Raw genomic sequence first — 20,986 nt, 5'->3', positions numbered from 1 at the left:
CTAATATTTATAAAAAAAATCTAAAACAATATGGACAAGCAAAAGCTAACTTTTAGGAAACACAGAAAATGTTTAGGCATCTGTATAGAAAATGTTATTGAGTTTTAAAAAAAAGAGTTGCTTATTATGAAATTACTTCACTTTAGTTTAGGCAATATCTTGTGAAATAATCAAAACTTATTTAACTAATAACTATTATTTATTCCTTTTTTCTTTTAAATTCGTTCATTAAGTTTAACTTTTAATTAAATTTCAATTAGTTATTATAACTACAAAGCATGTGTTTATGTATACATTACGTAAATGATATGCATAAAGTTGGGGCAAAACTAACCAAGCAGCCTTGTAATGCTGTGGTTAGGATATGCGTCGCCTTCACAATGCTGCCAGCTTAGGTTTTCCTTAACTATAGAAACATAGAAAGATGTATAGATAAATGGAAAGAGACTCTGGACTACTATAGACTTTAACTATAATTAATTTCGTTTTGTTATTAGCTACCTATTTTCTGTACTAATTGATAGTTACAATAACCAATACTACTTTATTGCTGCTGTGGACGTTTCATGTAACAAATTACAAAAATGACGACATGTGTACAATTTCTGAGAAACATAGGCAAACACTCGGTAATTTTTTTTATGAGTAAAAACACTTTGATAAGACCAGAAACCTTAATTGGATTACGACTCGCTTTTTTTTCTTCATTGGACCAGTAGGAAAGAATATTTATTGTCTTACGATGATATATCAAGCAATCTTCAGTTCTGTTGTCTTTGCTCTCCGAAAAGATTATCTCCGATTCTTTTGATTAAACATTTATTACGTGGAAAAGATATACACAAATATTCATGGACATTCGTCATGTGAAATTTTATTTATGCTTTTTTTTTTCTTTTCCAGAAACGTAAGACTGAAACATGATTTTAACCATGAGTTAGAATTAGGGTTAGCACGTTTTGCCAAAGGTGGAAAAAGAGGTTCCACTGTAGATTTAGATATTCTACTGTAGTGCAATATTATTCAAGTTCAATTCTCCAGAACAAAACATTTTTTAAAAACATTGCATACAAAAAGCAAGTTTTGATACATCTTTTTCTAACCTTTGTTCGAATGTTGAATTGTTTTTATCATCAAATTAATATTAATGAAAAACCTAATAAAATCTAAACTCTCTGTTTTGATTCAAATCTCAATTGGATTATATAAAAAATTACATTGTTCTTTTGCACATTTTTAAAATTTCCCCGTTTCTGCAGCTGTTCCGGCTAAAATACCATTTTGCCGGCAAAATGAGCAACCCTTGTTAAAATGTATAGCCCCTCCCGATTATTATTTTATCTTATTGACCCCCCCCCCCCACAAATCCTTATCGTACCTATCCTAGTGAGGCGTGATAGTATAAATGAAGAGTTATTACAGTATGACACAAAACCACACTTGAAAACTCATGAATATCGAGCTGATGTTGGAATTAATCGCCTCAGATATACTTTCAAAATACCGATACAAAAAAAAAAAAAAACCCTTTTTATACACGTTCTTTGTCAAAATGTTTTTTTTAACGAATTTCACTCACGGAAAATAAGCGTTTGGTTCGGAATTAGTGTGCCTTGAATTTTCATGCAGACGCTAATGTTCTTTTTTTTTTCAACTGTTCAAAATTTGACCGTAAATTGTTAATATGGAAATCAAATGTCCAGCCGAGATCTTTTGAACAAAAACCAAGTTCGTCCAAATTATACTTTTCTTTCAAAAGTTATTCGGTTGTGGGGGGGGGGGGTAGGGGGCATGCTCACATACTGATACATATTTCCTGATCTCAGTACCCTACGTTCTTCCAATATTTTGTTTGATTAACTTCTTTCTTTCTTTCTTTTTTTTTTTGTCTTTTTTTGGCGGTTTTGTTTCACGATATGTAAAGTTTTTTTTTTTTTCTTTTTTGAAATACTCTCATTAGAAAAAAAGGACATAAATGATATTGTGCATGTGGTAAAGTAGGTTGGTTTTTCTCACGACAAACCATACCTTTTTAGCCCTCATAGTAAGAAAATATGATTAAAGTTATAATTACTTTCTGTTGATTCAATAAAGCATAATGATATAATTTTGCGAACATTTGAATGTGCTTTTTTTTCAAAACTTTTTAATATCAATCTAATTAAAATAGATCCTAAAAACTACCTTTAACCTACCTAAACAATAATAAATACTGTTCTGTCCTTTACATGCTTCGCTGATATTTCGTTTACCAAATGCTGCTTATATCGTTAAAGGTGGTAAAAATTCTTGGAGTTCGAATTCAATTATCTTTCAATAATCGTTTAGAGACGTGGATTTAATTTAATTAAAGCATTGAGATTGGTTCAATATAAAATCGAAAACAGCTGTTTATATTATAAAAAGCAAGCAGCTTCGTGAACAAAAAGTGCCAATTCAAAATTTTGTAAGAGTTTTTTTTTTTTTTTTTTTATGTCGTCGAATTATGCCTGTGGATTCGTTTTGATAGGATCTCTAAAGGGAACATATTTTAGCAGTTCAAGAGGTATATTAGAAGAAAAAATCCAGCGTTTTAATGTCGTTTTTAGAATTTGGTGATTAGAATCTATTGGTTATATATGTATTAATTGAAAAACAAATATGTCTTTTCACTCCTATAAAATTATGTGAAAAATCCTGTATAGTATAAAAAATTTTTCAGAGCTTATGCAAACAAATTATTAAATTCACGTCTTAAATAATCTTTCAAGTAAGGATACATTTACATTCTTTTTGAAAAAAAAAAGTGGTTAGCAATAGGATCTTCTGTTTGTATCGAAATATTATTTAGCAGAGATTATTTTTAACACATTGAGACTTTTGTTATGATTACCGATTATCCAAATTACCATTAACAATAGTGTTACCTTTCTCTGAAAAACATTTGAACACTACTTATAATGAAAGGCAGTGTATTTTCATCGATGTCTAGACTAAACATTCGCTTACAGCAGAGGTCTACAATCTTATTTTAATAAAGGGGCAAATTTGTAATACAAAAGGGCTTGCGGGCCACATTGATCAAATCTGTATATATAAAAATGAATGTTTGTCTGTATGTCATCCATGAACTCAAAAACTACATGGCACATTTGGCTGAAACTTTCACCGTTTGTTATTTTTGGTACTGGGAATGTTTATAGACCAGTTCGAAAAAAATCCGATCGATAGTTCCTTTTTTATTCCAATTTAAGTCACAATCCATTGGATAAATACGAGTAAAATTATCGGCTGTAGGAATTAATTCGCGTGAAAGATCTCATTGATAAGAAGTTAGCTGTTGCCATTTTTCTTGAGTTTGAACAAATAAATTCTTTCTTTATTGTTTTATGGCTTTTCATGCAACGGGGGGATTTAAAACTTTTTCTATTTGATATTTTTAGCGATTGATTGATCTTGCAAACTGCGTGAGTACAAAATTTGAGTATAGTCACGGCTTCACTTGATACCTGGACTGATCATTATGAAAATTGCTATATATATGTATTTTTCCACGGAGAAGGTGCATAATATGCTCATTGAAGCCACTCGCCACCAGGTGGCACTGCAGAGTAGCAACTTCTGCCCCGTTCAACCGATTGTCATGAAAATCAGTATAATGATGTATTTTTTTGTTGGCGTAGCAACGCGCGTCAAGTACAGCTAGTTATACATATAATTCAATTTAGCGGGAGACGATGTAAAGTTTTAAATAAGTTTTCGCTCAGTTTGAAAATTACATTGAAGGTGAACAAACACATAGTGTAATAGAAGTAGTTAAACATTTTTTTTTTCAATTTTTTAGCATCAGCTCTTGACACATATAATTCATATCCTAGCTGGATGCGCATAGATAGCACACTCAACACAAACATATGAAGAGAGAGTAAAATGCAGAAATGCAAAATGTAACAAGATAAAATAAAAATAAAAAAACTGTAAAAATATAAAATGTAACAAGGTAAAATATAAAAAGGTAAACTGTAAAAATATAAAACGTAACAAAGTAAAATATAAAAAGGTAAACTGTAAAAATTTAAAATGTGTAACAAAGTAAAATATAAAACCTAAAATTATAGAAAGGTAAACTGTAAAAATATAAAATGTAATTAGGTAAAATGTATAAAAAGATAAAATGTAAAAATGCACAAATGTAAAAAGGTAAACATGTAAAAATTCAAATTCAAAAGGAAAGTAGCAAAATGATTGGGGCAAAATATTGAAATTCGATACAAAATACAAAGTTAAATTAAAGTGATCAAAAATGTGTTTTTATCTTTTAGTTAATTGAGAAATCCGACATTCTTTCTCTTTTACTAATCTGTCAACATTGGCTTTTATGTATAACTACAAAATCGCCCGCCATGGTATGACGGGTGACAATCGTTTCTACATTTGAACGAAGCAATTGCCTGTTTGATGACATTTTGATCGTTGAAATTTTAACTCTAACACCAGTGGATTAACCGTAAACTCCAGTAGATAGCGTTAATTGTTTTGGTTTCTTCGTTTTCCTAAAATGAGTCTTGCCAGTAAAACAGTTAAGTTACCGGATCGGGTTCAGCCTTGTCACAATAATGTCTTTCCCTGAATGTTAAGCATTTCCAAAACACATTCTCAAATTATCATGCCGTGCGTGGAACGAGTTTCATTGTTTAAACACGCGGGTTACTCAACCATCGGCTATTATTTATGTAAGAATGAAACAATTCGAAGAGAGTTCTTGAGATGTGTGTTAGAAACACGAATTCTCAGTTTAAATTTTTCATTTTTCATTTTGTAGAATAGCTCCTCATAGACGTAAGGGCTGCCAAAATGAGATGCGTTGAACAGAGCATGAGATCGGATTGCTGGAATTTTTTTAACGTACAATGTATAAAAATCAATAGTCCTAAACTTTTAAAACAATTTTCTCAAAGATGTCTGTTTTCTTTCTCATTCTTTTAGGAGTGAAAAAATTTCCAGCAATGCTAAATAATTGTTGAACTGGAGCAGATGACGCCTAAATTGAAAAATACTTCGGTAGTATTATTTTTAGCAAAAAGGTATAGTAGTGAGAAGCAAAGGGATGTAAGAGGCAAAATTAAAAATTCGGAGACAACCAGTACACATGGTAGGTGAACCTCTCCTCTGTCTTGGAGCAAGAGATGGTACTAGTAGTCCTGGTAGGCGCTGTTGTGCAGCATGATTTAGAAAACAAAGTCAATGAAAGCCGACCTAGGACGTTATCTTTAAACGAGTTTTACTCAAAACTTGTAAAAGGTTTTAACTTAACACTCATAAAGAAATAAGCATAACACGTTTTGCTATGATTTCCACTTTTTAGTCAAAAAGCTTTTTTTCCCCTTCATGAATGAGTATTTTATAATAATATTTATACATCACAGTTTTAATGCAGAAGAGAAGTGCAATTATTCTCACTTTAAAAAAATATCATATAAAAAGATCATCACATAAAAAGATCATTAAATTTCAAAATTTATGTTAAAATAATTCATTTTCTTTATCTTTATCTTTACTAATAATAAAGCTCAAAGTTTGTCTGAATATCTGGATCTCTGTCGGGATATCTGTCCGGATCTCTGTGACGCACATAACGCCTAAACCATTCGGCCGATTTTCATGAAATTCGGTACAAATTTAGTTTGTAGCATGAGGGTGTGCACCTCAAAGTGATTTTTTGAAAATTCGTTTTTGTTCTTTTTCTATTCCAATTTTAAGAACATATTACTGAGAAAATTATCGTAACTTGAACAAGTAATTACCATAACGTGGACGAGCAAATTACCATAATGTGAACGAGCAAATTACCATAACATGGACGAGCAAATTACCATAACGTGGACGAGCAAATCACCAAAACGTGGACGAGCAAATTACCATAACGTGGACGAGTAAATTACCATAACAAATTGGCGAGAAATTCATCATCCATTATTTGTAAATATAGGGGAAGGTGGCCGTCAATGAACCACATAACAGTTTTCGATTTTTTTAGAACGGAAATCCAACGTAAATTTTACGTTAGTTATAGGAACAATTGCTCACAATATTTCTCTTTCAATAAAAAATTTTACTTTTAAGATAAATGTACACAATAAAGAATAAAAATTAAAAATAAATTGTTTAGCATGTGCTCCATTCATGGCAGCCGGTTGCTATGGATGGACCATCGAGTTTCCATCGACGGACCACATTCTCAAATTTTAAAATCAATGCTTAACTTACAAATATTTATTACAGGTGATCAATAATCACTGCAAATAACAATAAGTTATAAGGAAAAGATATTTCTTCTCTAAAAAACATTTTTTCGGATAGGAGGAACATAAAAGGAGCCCAAAACTCACACAATATGCATCTTTTGTCATCATTTCTTGTTCACCACTTGATATTTTCCCAACCTGTGCAACACCATTCTTAGTATATTTTTGGCCTCTTTTGAACAGTTGCTAGTTTTGTTTAATCCATTTTGAAAATTCTATTTTCGACACGAAATCGTACTTGCCGACAAGTCACTCTAAAACGTAAAAGAAGTTATTTCCCATTTCCGAACTGTTAGAACTGTGTAGGCTAAAGGCACAGACTTAATTATAAACTTTTGTCTTAATAAAATCTTTGGGACAGGTTATTTCTCTCTTGAAAGGCCAATTCCCCCAAATTTTTGGAAGTGATTCCATAAAATTGGGAAAAATTTTAAAAATACCCAGTTGCAAAATATAATTCACCAATTATATTCCTATCTCGGAGAGCTTACCCACAAAACTTCTAATAAATGAATGAAGTGACAGCAAACCGGCTTTTATCTTCCATGTGTCGGATTAAAGTTGTTTTCAGCACTCAATATTGTCGCAAGTTACTATAGCACGTTCCGTGCTCTCGCTTGTCCATTGGCCATATTTTACTAATTTTGGCATTTTTCTTTAACAGCAAATGTATTTGAAACTGTATTATTATTTTTTAAATATTTAATGAATTTTATAAAAGTTTTTTAAATTTAACTTATAATAAATTGTGGGAGTGCGATAAATAAACAAATAGAAATAAATGTAATGCATTGAAGAAGTTAAATTTATAAACAATAGTATCGCCATGTAACTGAAAACTAAAACCTTGAAATGAAAAAGAAAAAAATAAAAGAATGAAAGAAATATGAATTTTTTTTTAAACTCTCCCTTCCTTTTTGTTGAATTTTATAAAAATAAATGATGCAAAAGTTCATTCCCCTCGGAAGAGAAAAAGATTTCGAAAAGGAAGCACTTTCAAAGGTCAAAGAAAACTTCTTGACTTTATTCTTTAAAAGTATGTTCTCTTTACGAACACAAAATACCTCAGCAGCTATGTTTTAAACTACCTATTCCAAAAGAGGCAAGGTATCTGATGGAATATAAGATGGAATGGTTGAAATATTTCACGATTTCTAACAATCCTTTTCATGACTTTTGTACCTCAAAGAACAACTTTTGCCATTGGAAAAGCCATAACAATATTTCTGTTTATGTGGAGGAGAAAAAGCCATTTTAAGAGATAGAGTAGCTGAGATTTCTAGTTTCCTTCAGAATTACTTCATCGCTAACTTAAAAAAATTGACAGAATATAAAAAAATGCTTTTGATAGCAGTAAGTAAAAGCTAACTTTTTTAAAAAGTACTAATTAGTCCTTATCTTCTTTTTCTGTATTCATAACGATTGTTGAAAAAAAATACTTTACCAAAAATATACTAAACGGAACAGCAGATGACAAACAAAATACAGAGAAATTCCGTTACAGCGAATCCCAATACTACGAAATTTCAGTTTCAATGAAATATATTTACAGTCCCAGTTTGACTACCTTTGCATTGCTTGAATTGCGTTACAATGAAATTCCCGTTAAAACGTTGAAAATTTGAGGTCCCTTAAGGTTCGTTGTAATGGAATTTCCCAGCATATCCCATTGATTTATCCACTGAGCTACTCTACATTACCAAGATAAATTAATTTTGAAGTTGAAAATCGCTTGCACAGAGTTAATTATCAAGAATCTTTTCTCTTTTTGTTTCTAGTTTGGAAGTTTTAGGAAAAATATACTTCAATGTTAAATATATGGTGATCCTAAACGGTAGACCCGAATTACAACAAAAAATCATATTTTGGGAACACTGCACATTTTACAAGAGGTGCTACACGAATTAAAAAATAAATACACTAACTAGTAAGTTTTTTACAATAAAGTTCAATTACACAAATATACAATGTGTCAGCACATCGTGCAAAATGTCCAGTTTCATGCTCAATGTTGGAGTCTTTTGTTACACGAAAACATCCAAATTTAAGGCCAGTTTGTTCCACACATTTTGTAGCATCACACTGTCAATGGTTCGTAATACTGCACAATTGCGTTTTTGAAGTATTTTGAACATTGGGGATTGATAAACAATGTCTTACTGTAACTCCATAAAAAGAAATCGCATGGTGTGTGTCTAACAAACTGAAATACAGATTAGACGTTTGTAGCGAAACAAAAAGGCTCACGCATCGAAGATTTGTAACTGAAAAAGAAAAAAAAAGTCTATTTCTCTTTGTATTCATGTATCACTTATTGCTGTGATAACCATTTTTTACCTGAGGGCCGCACATTCATACGGATCTCGCAGGCCAGAAGCCACATAAAATTTCACTGTATTTGATTTTTTTTCTTAGGAAAAGCATGGAAAAAGAAGGGAAAGAACAAATCAAGAAGTGTTGCTATCAACTATTATATGGTTATTTTATTAATACGAAGTTTTCATCTGTCTTTCAAAAAGCAATTTCTGACCATCTGGCTCCAAAACTACAGCAATCATACTTTATACCTGATGACAATGATTGGTCGTTTCGGAAGGTTCCAGAATATGGTATGCGATTCGTAACAGGTAACATTGAACAGAGCAGCGCTCCAGATGGATCGGCGTCGTGGTTCTCATGTAGACCGCAGACCGTAGGTTGGGAACCACTGACTTTTTGTAACGCGCAGTAGTTTCGAAAATAAGTTTTTTTTTTTAAAGTGGGTCCACCATTTTGTGCTCACCTTGCGTATTAAAGTGAAAGATTTGACAAATGAGTTACAAAAAAGGGTTACGTATTCGAACTCATTTAACATTTACTGTGATCCAAATGGTACAACTTAAAAAAATAACGATTTTTTCATTTTTTTATTACTTTGTATCAGATTGCCGTTATATTTCACATTTAAACTATGTAATCTAAATGATTTTGTGTTCATCCAGTGTGGATCCACTTCAACCAGTGTGGACAAGAGTATCAATGTTTCCAATATAGGAATACATCTTCTAATGAACAATGATGCAAGTCAGAGGTCAATGGATGGTAGCAAAGGCTCATGAAGGTGCTTTCAAGAAATCAACCGGTTCCCCACACCATAAATTATTGAAAAAAACTTCCTACGTGTATCCCAACAAGTAGTGAAACGTAACTAAAATTGCTGTTGGTCAGAATGCAGGTTTCTCGCTGTTGCACATATACGTAGTACCTATTTTTTTAGTATTAAGTTTCGGTTTTTCAGCTATAAACCACTCAAGAATCAATACTTTTAAAACATTTACCAAAACTTAATTCTTTCTTGCTCCCTATAAAAATTTTAAACCTTCATTATATCTAAATATTTTACATATTTATGTAGATTTCTCGACTGTTACATGAGCATACCTCTCACTAGCGGCAACGGAGAAAAATCTCAAAAATTTGAAAAAAAAAAAAAAAAAAAAAAAAGAAAAACACACAATAATTATTCATTTAGGACCTGAATTTAATGTTCTTTCCCCCAATACTAGTTTGCTATCCCCCACAAAACTACTTTGGATTGGTGCATAGAGACGTATAAACGATATAAGGTCAGTTGGGGTAAGTGCGGTCTTGGGGCAAGTGCGGCTGAGGTTAATAATCAGAAACCGGGAATATCTGCAAGGCTGCTTGCCATCTGGGTAGCTTGGTAAACGTTATTACTTTGCACTGTGTGCGTTAGATCGCGCTACTTGAATGGTAACTCTACTCCCTCCCTCGTTTCCTAACTTTTCTCATTCCCACTACAGTGCCATGTTGTTATGGTTCGAGAAATCATCGTTTCTTCTGTTGTTCTCACTTTTTCGTGTTTCCAAAACGTAAGTACAACTATTTCATGTCTACTTTTCGTAATTTTTAAAGCTGAGATTTATTATTTATTACTTTAAAATCAATTAATTTTAGGGCTGCACTTGCCCCAGAAAATTATACGACTTGGAAAGTGCGGCCCGAAAAAAAGGGGAAAGTGCAGCCTCGCATTTCTTGAGGCATTGCCCATTAATCTGGCAATGTTCTTTTATGACAGATATAATTTACTTGCAACGATTTAATGAAGCAATGTAATTAATTTTTAATCCCTGCATCTTTGTCTAACTAACAATAAGTGTCACTAGTCTATATTGCTCCAATATAACTGCTTATATATACTGCTCCATAATATAAATTAAATTCTTAATTACTATTCTAAGTGTATTTATACAAAAGAATATTTTCAAGTTCGTCACAGACATGTTACCTTTTGTCAGTTGTATAGTTACTTTTTGTATTATTAAGTTAATATTTTATAAGTTCGTTGATATTCAAGTTTTAAAGATTATTCCTTGATATGTAAGTTTTTTTTTTTTGTTTGTTTTTTAAGCTTACTAGCATAATAAAAGTTATCTTTCATGTTCTTTATTTAATTTAAAATAAAAATTTCATAATTTTGTTTAATAATCCATTGTTCCTTGAATGTTCTTCATTTTACATTGACATGTTTACTTAGGAAAAATGTAATAACTTCCCAATGAATAGGTGAAAATAAAAATAAAAAAATCGTTTTTAATCAGAAAAAAATACTCTATTGATTGCACTTGCCCCTTATTTTCTCTAACGGTTTTTTTTAAAAATATTCAGATAGGTGATGCTCCTGCCCCACTTTTATTGAGAAAGTGCGGCGCTAGAGCACAATAGTTTTTTTAAAAAAATTTCAACTTTTTTACCTGCGATGATTTTAACAGGCTCATGTCTTGGGAAACACACTAAAACAGGTAACATACGAAATAAAAATTAAAAAATTTGTTAAGGGCTGCATTTCCCCCAACTCACCTTAATCAGTAGTAGTAAATCATTAAAATTTCAGTTTAGAAGAATTATTTTCAAACTAAGAATCCTCTAAATACAAAACTAACCATTAAGCATTACTTCGTAAACCTGTCGTTCAACAATCAGGCTTTAAAAAAGAGGGCTTCAATAAAAGAAAAAAATATTCTACAATTTTCCGTCAACGTGTAGAAAAGAGCAGTTTTATGACTCAAAATTATTTCACCTCTTCGGATTTCTTTTAGTTCCAAAAATACAGTCATTGTTATTAGTAGGCGTAAACATTCCGTTTCATGGAGTTTCTGGTAACCCTTCTCTCGACCCTACGTGAAATTTTGAGCATCAAAGCACCTGTGCGCAAATTTGCAAAAAACAGACAAAATCTGGATTTGTTAAGGAACACACACACAGCCCCTTATATATAGTTCAAGATGCATAGTCAGGCGTTGCACGGTCTACCTCTAAAACAAAAGTGGTGTCAAGTGATGCATTTTCAAAAATAAGTTTTAAATAAAAGAAAAACAATAGTAAAACAATTTCCCTTCAAAGATTTAAAAAAAAATCATGACTTAAAATTTGAATGTAGACCTTATTCGAATTTTTTTAAAACTCCAAAAATCCAGTCGTACTAATTATTAGGTTTAAAAAAATCCGTTCCACGGATTATCAGGTGACGACACTTTAGAGCCCTCCTAAGTAAACGTTAAAGGACCTCTGTGTCAAATTTGGCAAAAATTCGACAGAAACTGAATTTGTATACAGAACACAGACACAGACGCCATAAATAAACTTCCATTTTTATATATACAGTATAGAGTCTCGAAAATCCTAGTCTAAAATGTCAGAGGTTCCGTTTAATTTGAGGTGCTGTATTTACTGAAATATATTTTAAATATCTAAAAAATGATTATCATTAAAATCTGAAAATCGAATCATTTACTATTGTTCAACTCACATGCAACAAATTAAAAAGTGGCGAAAAAGAGCATAAAACTAAAATTGTTTTGCCAGGAAGAACGAACAAACAGTTTTTTTTTAGAATATCCGATTGCAATATACAAAAGAACGATAAGATAGTATGAAAAAAAACTAATCAAAGTTTATTTAAGAGTAATTAAAATGAAAATGTATGTTTAAATTTGAGTGATAAATCTTCGTGAAGTTAAAACATTCTTTCCGTTGTATAAGAAATTAAAAGGTTCACGTACTTATGCCGTCCGAATAGTGTAAAATTTTAACCGCTGAGAATTTTCCGTATAATCCGACTTTCCAGTAATCCGAGATAGCGTGAGGCCGAATTATCTCGGATTTTCGAGACTTCACTATATAGATATTCTAGTATTACATAAGAATTCAAATTTCTAAAATGACTGTATTCCTGACATACGTCAATAGTGTCACCATTGAGCTATGCATTTTAGAATTCAACATTGACCAAACTATTTGCAACCTATAGGAAAATATCCAAAAACTTCAGCGATTGTAATGAATCAACAAATGCAGTAAAATCATGCCATGGTAGTTTGGATAAAATTTTGAAATATGTTTTCTACCTCGATAAACAGGACATTTATATACAGAACCAATTCTACGATAAAACTTCGAATGGAAACATTTGACGCAAATGTATTTTAAGAATAGAAAGGTGTTTTGTCACTGTTGAGTTTAGGAGGCGAGTTGTTTATTTTTCTAAACTGGAACTCAAGAGTTTTTCCCAGTACATATTTTTGCTCTATAGTTCCAATCTCATTTTTGGGGGACAAAAAAGAACGAAAAAAGTAAATGAAGAAAAGGAGAAACGACAAATATGCTATATTGAATCAGTTTTCTTGTTTGTAAATTTCTTCACGTGTATTTGAAATGGGCAATTTCTTGAAAATATTTTTTTTTGTTTGTTCATGTTGTCTCCCCCACCCCCCCCTTTTTTTTTTCAAAAATGTCAGCTGTCTTGTCCTCGGGTAATCAACTATGTATTGGTTTTCAGTAGCAATTTTAATTAAGTTGTCAAAACTAAAAACTGATTAAACTTTTATCACTTCAGTCAATTACTAGAATGCATCGAGTAACTTTAGATTCTATCTTAGAACAAAAATGGACGTCACCCTGTGAAAATTATTCCATTGAAATGAGGAAATGTAATCAGAAAAAAAAGACAACAGAATTTTTTCTTTTCATTATCTCTTTGAAGTTTTTTCGCTTTGAACTTTGCCAAATTGAATCTTATTCATTACTTTCCATAAAGCGTAAAATGAATTTCAAGAAGACAATTAAATTGTTACGTCATTTTTGTCTTTTCCCGCAAGCTTGACAAACTCGGACTTAAAAGGTAAAAAAAAAAGTTTTACTAACTCCAGAAATGTTTTGGTTACTCAGAATTTCTTAGTTACTTTGGTTTCGAAATTCTGGATTCATAGAATTACAGATTTATTATAGTCGGTGGAGTTTGTGCAAAAACATTTCACTTCCGGATACCAGTATGAAATTTTGTACAGCACTTATGTTCATATAAGAGAGTAAAAAAACGCCGGGAGGCAATTGATCGGAGGTCAAGACCCCATGGTGGTGACGTCATCAAAATGGCCGCTATGTATCGGTTAGTACGTTGGTTTAACTGCTTAGAACTACATAATGGGTCATAATTTTGAAAAATTCAAATACATTATCTGAAAGCCATTTAAAAAAGCTCTTCAACAGTGCTTAGTTTTATTTTCTACTAGCGGTACCCGCACGGCTTTGCTCGTAGTAGAAAAAATTAAAAGGTCATTTGATTCGCTTGTATATTTACAAACAATGGATGATGAATTTTTCCCCAATTTGCTATGTTAATTTGCTCGGCCATTTTACGGTTCCTTCCTTCCTTCCTTAATTGCACGACAGCCCTGGATGGGCCCTGGCTTTCTCAACATTTTTTTTTATGTTACGGTTCCACGTTATGATAATTTTGTAATTTACTCGTCCACGTTATGATAATTTGCTCGGTAAAATGTTCTTAAAATTGAAATAGAAAAAGAACAAAATCGAATTTTCGAAAAATTGCTTCGAGGTGCACACCCCCATGCTACAAATTAATTCTGTGCCAAATTTTGGGAAAATAGGCCGAACGGTTTAGGTGTTATACTCGTCACAGAGAGACATCCGGACAGATATCCAGACAAACTTTGAGCTTTATTATTAGTAAAGAAGACAAATAGTTTAATAATTATTACAATCTCAACGTGAAAATTGATAGGAAAACAACGACTTTCCTGTATTCTATGATATTGGAGTAAAATTTTTACTTTTATACCTGCATTATAAAAGAACCTTTCCAGTTTCATTAAATTTAAATTTGTAATTCATGTTTTTACACTTTTTGTCAGTATTTTACTTTTATATTGAATGAAAGAAAGGTTAAAATGCAGAAATAATCAAAGTCACCGCCCAAAATGGATCGAGAACTTAATTATTAATGCTATCGTATAATAAAACAATTTTGTTAAAATGCTTACATTTTAAACATATAAGAGAAATAGACGAAAATTACATGTTTTAATAACAAAGAAAAAGTACCTGTTACAACAAAAACTGTAATAAGTATTTTTAATGAACGTTTTACGTATTGCATTGACCCTCACAACTACAAAGTGTACAATTCAGACCTGATCTGACGCATCGACATCGTGTAGACATTTCTTTGCACTTGCATGATATAAGTTCCTGTAATTTCTCCAGTGTTATTTCGGGGTGTGCATACCAAAAAAGGTTCAAACTCTTCACCGATTTTTTTCCAACCCCACTGATATGGATCCAAGAGCTGAAAATTTTGCTGAAGACATTTTGTCCATAGTAAACACTGCAATATTGCTCTCTTAAGGTGATGCAGAAGAACGTTGCAGGATGGTGGAATACAATCAACTGGTCTGTTTTCCTGGGTGAAGAAAATTCTCCTAGCCTCATTTACGGTTTCCACTGAACTTGATGAATGATACGTCAGGACTACGAAGTGCTGAATAAGTAGGAAATGCTCATCGTCTTCATTGATGCTCTCGGGTACTTTAGTATAGTACAAAAAACTTTGTCAACATCTCTAATTGCCATCCACATTTTCCATACAGTACCTAGTTTTACCAATGCTGCAAAACTAGACCCCGTATGCTCATGTAAAGGCATGGGAAAGAGGCAGAAGATCTGGAACACCTTGTGGAACTTAACGGTGCAAAACGTGGATGGGAAGATACCGCAGATATTTTCCACTTCATTACTCCACCCATAGCTCTTGCACTTTCGGAACTCGGAACATAACAATCACTACATCATCACTGTCAACTGTTTTCACGGTGATCTTTGCATGACCCGAGTATTTTATTGCATGCTGCACATAAAGGAATAGCTTCGCATCGGCTTCTTCGTGGGATACGGGAGACATGATTTCAAAATTGTTCTTGACTGAAGCAATTACAGTGTCTTAGTAGAAGCATACAACCTGCTTCCCATCTGGTAGATCCATCTTCACGAGATTTTCTGCCAAAAATTCGAAAAACTCCTCTTTATTTTTATCTTTTGTAAGAAATTTAGTAAATAACTTCGGTATCAAAACATTGGATTTAATACTTACTTTTAGTCCAGATCCTCCTTGTCTCGTGTCGCTTTTCAAACTTCCTTTTGAATACCGATCAAAAACTAAATCTACCCTATGAACGCTTTTTAGTCTCATTAATATGTACGGCTTCACAATCTGATCGCAGTATTGTTGGACAGCTCGAGTAGACTGAGGAACAAGCATGTGAATCAGTGCAGCCCCATCAATGAACAATTTGGTTCCGGAATAGCCGTCAAAACCAGTCTAGTTGATTGGACGACACAAGAAATTACGTCGGACTTTTTTCTTGGTTTCCGAAATTTGCCAAGGTTGGATATAGAAGGTGGACACGAGCTGTTTTCATGAGAAAAAATTATTTTACATCCATTTGAATTGCTTGGCAGGCAACATATAGCTTAGCAAAAAGAGTGTTGTTGAAGAGGGGCAGCAATGTTTTGCTTGTCTTTAGACTAAACAGAAATATATTTCTGCTCATCAAGAAGAGATTGTTTCTTTTAATAACATCATGTATGGATAATTTTCTTGACACTAAGCGATCTTCTACAAATGTATTGAATTGGCTTACGCTGACATCACAGAAATGGCACTTTTTTCCGAGAGAATTACTTTGTTGCTGTTTACTGTAGTTAAATCGTCATCTCCGAAAGGATTCCTGGATTCCCATGTTCTTCAGATGTTTCAACTAGGCTGGAAACATGAGTTTCATACCGAATACAAAAGCTTCTAGTATCTTCATGTATCTAGTATGTAGCTTTCAGTAATGACGTCAGACTTCAGGCTCTGATTTTCTTCAAACTCCCCAATCATACGCACAACTTCCGGTTCAGCAACCGTCCATTATATTAATGACGCCTCATGACTTAAACATGATAGATTAGGTGATGATTTTTAAAATTTGTTGTTTTGCTCATGCAAATGGTTGTGTGCCATCCTGGAAAATTTTCTCAGTTTTGGAGCCAGATATCTTTTTCTATGAAACTCCTGAAAAATAGCTGGATGCATCTCTGGTTAACTGCTTCAAATTGAACAGAAATACTGAAGGCCGTCGGACATAATTTGTATTATCAAGAGCAAACATCCATGGGCATATATTCTCAAGAGTGACAGTAAAATGAGAAATTTCCTTGACGAATAGTGCACACCAGATTTAAAAGTATACATTCTAGCTCTATGGTGATCTTCCAGTACTTAAACTGAGGCCATTCTTCTGATCTTCACTTAACCCAGTCTGTAAATGTTTCGTCTATATCTTCTCGATTTTGAAACGCTTTCTCTAACAGAACTTGGAGAGTGGTTACTGCAAAATATGAGCGTATCGACTTCTCTTCACATGCGAAACTTTTAGTGTTTTTTCTGCTGTTCCCGATGTTGTTACATGAGCTTCTACTAGGAGTTCAGTTCATCCACTTCCTTCAAGCTATGTACCTATTGCAGATGAAACAGCCATTTCTATGTGGAGACCACGTAACATGACCAACATTTTTATCTTCGCCATACTCATTCAGCATAGCCAACTGAATAGATTTTAGCAGGGCGTAGATGGGATCCAGATTACAAACATTCAATTCATTAAATATTTTACTTTTTCAAAAGCACATGAAAGAAATGATTGCAACCTATGTTAGCATTTTGAGGTCACATGAACCAAGTGAAGGAGAAAAATTTATTCTAAAAAATATTGTGAGTTTTAAATACGTCTTGTTCATTTAAAAGGACGTAAAGGAATGATTACAAGCTATATGATAATTTTAATGCTAGATGGAACCAACAATTGAAGTTATCGATTTCAAACCGTAATAGAATTATATGACTCACCTTTATTTGATATTATTTGCTACAGCATTAACCAGTCAAATATTCAGTTATTGAAAATTATATCTGAATAATAAACATATCACTATGGAATTAATTATTGCTGAAAACAGCAGAACTGGAAAGAAACGAGCTAGGCGGACTGCAATCCAAAGTTACAGCTTGTTGGCGGGAAAAAATCGAGTAGTCGTTTTGATTCTTGCCGCTAGGCGACAGACGTTCGCACTTGCAGGAAAAGTGAATTATTATGTGACAATACATATGTGTATTAATTCCAGTAAGGAATTTTTAATTAAAAGTTTCAGTGCGGGTTAGATGCGACGGAACAGTTGGAACAGTTCAATGAGAATGCCCCCCCCTCCCGCCCCATGTAGTTACGTTATTGCAGTAAAATTTTTTAAACTATTTACTAAGGGGGGGGGGGGGGAGAACAAATACATATTTTTATAGTTTATTTTAGAGTTTTTATTTAGTGTACCTATTCTTTAAGGAAGAATGATTTCTAATGGTGTTTTGAGCAGTTAAGCGAAACTTTTCACCTTTTCACGACGGCCATTTTGATGACGGAAATTTTAATAACTCTAAAACTACTTGTCTTAGGAGGAAAAATTAATATCTGTTAAATAGCTCTTTTAAAGCTCTTTCAAATGATACACATTCATAACACAATATAAGGATCTGTGATGTAGTTCTAAGCAGTTAAACGTACGTACTTACCTTTCCAGACGGCCATTTTGATGACGTTAATTGTAATAGCTCTTAAACTATTTGTGATAAGAAAAAAAGTCAATCACTATTAAATAGCTCTTTTAAAGCGCTTTTAAATGATATACTTTAATATCGCAATATTAAGATCCATAATAGAGTTCTAAGCAGTTAAACGAACATACTTTTCTTAATAAGGCGGCCATTTTGATGACGTCATCACAGGGGGTTCATGACCTCTGATCAAATGCCTCCCGGCGGATTTTTGCTCTTAGGTGTGTACATAAGCATTGTGCAAAATTTCAGACTGGTATCCGGAAGTGAAATGTTTTGGGTATTTTTGTCACAAACTCCACGGACTATTATGGGTGGTTACACATTTAATTCTTTCAAAAACGTAAATGTGGCCCTGAACCCTTCAGAACTTGCTAAAATGAGTAAACTGAGAGCTCGAGTGTTTTTTTCCTCGCGCTATTTCCCTCTAAAAGAAATAAATAAATAAGTAAAATAAAAATATAAATAAAATAAATTAATAAATAAAACAAAGTACAGTGAAACCTGTGTAAGTTGACCACCTGCGGTGCACTACTTTAGTGGTCAAATTAAACAGATGGTCAACTTACAAAGGTTGATTTATATGATAAGGGCTAATTCCGTGCCTCAAAAAAGCGGTCAACTTAGACAGGTGGTCAACTTACAAGGGTGGTCAACTTCACAGGTTTTACTTACTAGTTTTTAGATCGAAGTACTTCCTACTATTCATTCTGAACACCAAGTGTTCTGAGAATATTAGTTTTTTTTTTTTGAAAAAGTTTCATTTTTTCTTGGTGTGAGTATTTTGCTCACTGCACAAGTTCTGGAGATCTAATGCGTTTGCTTATGTAACATTCATAAATCTCAGATAATGTATTTAGACGTAAACGACATTTTTAAATTTCTGAGAATATGCCTTCAAACGACGTTGTTTCGGACATTATACAAGATTCTAGTTTGAAACAAATGCTTTAGTTGAAAATTGAAATAAATTGCTATTTTCGATGAAAAATTGAGTTGCATTGGTGTTTTCGATCACGCATAGCGTTACAAATTAATTTTTTTTTATGGTTAAGAACGAAAAAATGCCGAATCATTTAAAGGGATACATCTCATGACAGCTAGAAGAAAATGTTAACTATTTTCTTACAAATAAGTAACATTAATAAATAAAAGTGTATTTTACATTTAAATGCTCTTCATATGAAGTTCATTAATACTTGAAATTTACTGAATTATAACGCCTGATTGATTGTCCGAAGAATAGCGCCTAAATAGCAGCGCCATTCTTTTAAAAGCCTTTCTTTTATATTAACATCAATTGCAAGTAATCTATTTGTCAAGAAGCAGAAAATGACAACAGACAAAATCTGAAAATCATTTATTTTTCTCCAATTATCTGCCAAAAATGAAATTGGTAAATGACAAAAAATTCCATTTAAAATTTATTAAAATAGTATTAATTTCAGTTCTACCTTTCTTAAAAGATCCAAACAAATTCCACGATATGCAGAAAAGTTCGTTTTTTCAAATGGTACAAATGGTTTAAACGTTCTAGTAAGTTTCCATTATCGAAATTTCAAAAGAATGCTAATTCGATTCTTAATTAATATCTTTGGTAATTAAAGTGCAACAAAAATGAGACCTAACTAAGAGCTTTCGATTAAGTCATATTTCAAATAAAAAATAATTATCAAATTTGGCTCATCCGTTTAGAAGTTACGATGACACAGACAGGAACGCCCCAATGGGAGGTCACTGGAGGTCACTTTGACGTTTCAAAAATTTTCTTATTCGATAAAGTTTATCAGACGGTTCGGCAAAATTATCCTCATTCGGTAAATTTTGTCAGACGGTTCCTCAAAATTATCATCATTCTTCGAAATTTGGAGTTCTATTCGGCAAAACTATCATCATTCGGAAAAAATTGGACTTCCATTCGGCAAATTGAAAATTTCTGCCCTTCCAAAAATTTAAGTTCGGTGCCCCCCTGACCTGAAACTGCAAACATTTTCTTAAAGTACAGGATAATAACGACTTGAGAGAAAGGCCGAATAAGTTCACTGATTTTAGTAAAAATCGTAAACCTACTTCCTTTGCGTACGACTGAATGTATTGATTGAGACAGAGTTGGATATCCTTTCTAATCGTCCAAATTGCAATCATATTTGTGTTAGATATTTTAATCATTTTTATCGTCTTTGAAAGATTAACTTGGTGACAAACCCCATCCCAAATTAGTCCCCTTCTTTTAGAAAATTGGCTTTGTGTCTTTACTCGAACTTTAGTGTGAGCTCCAATGTTCTTATTTTAGTCTCGTCTTTATTTTGTTGGGTATATTGATCCGTTATTCAAAATGTTTTTTCAGAAATGCCATGCTTATCTCCCTTTCTGATTTAGGGGTTAGAAACAAATAATCTTATTTACTAATAATAACGCTGAAAGTCTCTCTGTCTGGATGTTTGGATCTCTCTCTGTCTGGATCTCTCTCTCTGTCTGGATCACTGTAACGCGCATAGCGAATAGACCGTTCTGCCAATTTTCATGACATTTGGCAAAAAATTAGTTTGTAGCATAGGAGTGTGCACTTCAAAGCGATTTTTCGAAAATTTGATTTTGATTTCTTTTTCTATTCCAATTTAAAAAAAATTACTCAACAACATTATCATAACATGGACAGGCAAATTACCATATCTTAGACGAGCAAATTACCATAACG

Source organism: Uloborus diversus, chromosome 9 (assembly GCF_026930045.1).
Source record: "Uloborus diversus isolate 005 chromosome 9, Udiv.v.3.1, whole genome shotgun sequence".
NCBI classification, from domain to species: domain Eukaryota; kingdom Metazoa; phylum Arthropoda; class Arachnida; order Araneae; family Uloboridae; genus Uloborus; species Uloborus diversus.
This window is presented reverse-complemented; position numbering follows the sequence as displayed.